The sequence below is a fragment of the Microtus oregoni genome, unplaced genomic scaffold, assembly GCF_018167655.1.
Source record: "Microtus oregoni isolate MIOR12 unplaced genomic scaffold, Mior012 000016F_ref0000370, whole genome shotgun sequence".
In the NCBI taxonomy this organism is placed as follows: Eukaryota; Metazoa; Chordata; class Mammalia; order Rodentia; family Cricetidae; genus Microtus; species Microtus oregoni.
The window spans coordinates 19,712,095-19,714,481 of record NW_024543075.1 but is presented as its reverse complement, the minus strand read 5'-3'; the positions used below and the strand labels follow the sequence as shown (position 1 = coordinate 19,714,481).

At 46.2% G+C, this 2,387-nt stretch overlaps 1 non-coding gene across 1 annotated transcript; it reads right to left on the bottom strand.

Annotated features, from left to right (window-relative positions):
• Positions 1 to 1,062: 1,062 nt before the first annotated feature.
• On the bottom strand, positions 1,063 to 1,218 carry LOC121458182. Its single transcript, XR_005975821.1, has one exon. It is a non-coding gene; the product is annotated as a U1 spliceosomal RNA (small nuclear RNA).
• Positions 1,219 to 2,387: the final 1,169 nt, after the last annotated feature.

The following is a 2,387-nucleotide window of genomic DNA, read 5'->3' as shown; positions in this document are numbered from 1 at the left end:
TGAGGCTGGAGGAAAGGGGTAGGGTGCCCAGAGACCTCCCCAAGTGTTCATGTCAAAACCATGTCTCTGTTTCTCAGCACATGGTGCTTAACTGACCCAGCCACCAATGTAGTGTGACAGGAACTAAGAGGACACTAGGCAAACACAGAACAGGTCACTGGCCAGAGGACAGGGGAGTTCATCAAACCTTCAATCACTGCCTGGACTGTCTCTGTCCCTGTGTTCTCAAGCTTTTGTTAGCATTGCTAGCCACAGATCTAAAGCTGAGCCCCGCCTGGCTCTCTTGGACTTTTTTTTTTTTTTTTTTTTTGGTTTTTTGAGACAGGGTTTCTCTGTGGTTTTTGGAGCCTGTCCTGGAACTAGCTCTTGTAGACCAGGCTGGTCTCGAACTCACAGAGATCCGCCTGCCTCTGCCTCCCGAGTGCTGGGATTAAAGGCGTGCGCCACCACCGCCCGGCTCTCTTGGACTTTTTGATGGATGCCTTTCCCTTCCAGATCCCTCTGCTGGTCCTATTTCTCCAGTTGCCTTTCCCTTACCATAAAGCAGCAGACAACTTTTTTGGACCATCCCTTAGCCTACTTTTCCCTAGAAGACAGAGTTTTCTTGCCCAGGTTGTCTTGGGTGGGTTGCAGATGCCCAAGGATGTCAATTGAATAAAACACCCTTTTCTCCATCCTGGCTCTCTGTGCCAGGCACAGTGTACATCTGAAGCAAGAACTGACCACTCACCCAAAGGAGCTTCCAGTCACCCAGAAAGACAGAACATCCACAGGCATGGAACAATTCAGACTTGCTGCCTATGGACCAGAATCAGCCACCAGACCCACTCCGTTCAGTCTGTTTTCAGAGCCTTTCTCTTACATTCAGTAAACTTTGTTGAACTGATATGCATTGGATTTACCTCTTTCTAAGGAAGAATCTTTTTCATGTAATATGCAAGTGTGTGTGTGTGCGTGCGTGTGTGTGTGTGTGTGTGTGTGTGTGTGTGTCTGTGTGTGTGTGTATGTGTAGACAGAGGTCAACATTAAGGGCTTTCCTCACTCACACTCCACCTTATATTTTAGGAGAGTGCACAAACACAATCCCCTCCACTACCACAAATTACACAGTCAAGTTTCCCATACTCACAGGGTTTGGCACATCTGCGGTATGCTGGTTAAGCCACACCTTGGATAAACATATTGTTAATTATGGCATTTCCCCTGCCAGGTCAGTATCTGCATTATTTTTAACACCTATGTATTTATCCCCACCCCAACATCACCCCCAGGGTGGGAGTTTCAGGGTTCAATACATGCACCTGAAGGTCTGAGGGAAACTTGTAGGAGTTAGTTCTTGTCTTCTACAATGAGGGTCCTGGGGATTGAATTCAGGGTGTCAGCTTGGCAGAAGAAGCCTTTACCCACTTAGCCGTTTCACTTATACATCTGTATGATATGTTTTCACCTCCAGTTCCTTCTCCTCCAGTCCCTCCTCTGTCCCTGCCATCACTATGCCCTCCCGATTTCGTGTGCTTACACTTATATTTTTTAACCCACAGAATCCACTTAGTGAGCCAGTATGCACAGGAGCATAGGCCATCTACTTTATAGAGCATGGGTAGCTTCTCAGAGCCCAAATCCCTGAGGAAATGGACTCTCCATCTTTTGGCAGCCATCTGTTGCCAGAAACTCCTCAGTGAGGGGTAGGAGCTCATCACCTCCCCTCCTCCATGTTGGAACTTAGCGTGTCTTGATCTTGTATGAGTCTTGGGCATACAGTCACTGCTTCTGTCATCTCCTAATACCCAGCTGTCGCACTGTGTCAGGGAACAGTGTCCCCTTGTAGTCATCCACTGCTTTGGGCTCTTCCAATCTTTCCACCTTCTTTTTAGCAATGATTCCTGCAGCTTGGTGGAAGGGATATAATATTGATGTCTGTCCTATTTAGTGCTAAGCATCCCACAGTCACTCATTCTCTGCACATTGACCACTTGTAGGTTTCTCTACAAATTACCATCTCCTGCAACAAGAGACTTCTGTGATGGGAGTTGGGAGATGTTCTCAGCCATGGGTACAATGGTAAGTCTTTTGACGTAAGTTTGCTATCATTTAACAGAATAGTAACAGTGGGTTCTTCCCTAGAGTCTATAATCTGCTCAGCTTCAGGTTCTTGGCTCAGTTAATGGTATCATGCATGAGTTCTGTCTTGTATAATGGGCCTTAAATCCATCCAGAAAGCAGTTGGTTACACACAAAACCTGTAACTCAAGTATGTGGTGTCTTAAGCAATAGGGTCTGACCATCAAATTCTAAAGGGTTACCAAGAACAATGACAAAATAGTTTCATGTCACAGGGCCTCAGAGAAAACCTCCTTTTAAACACAAAATTCTGAGACAATGTCTAT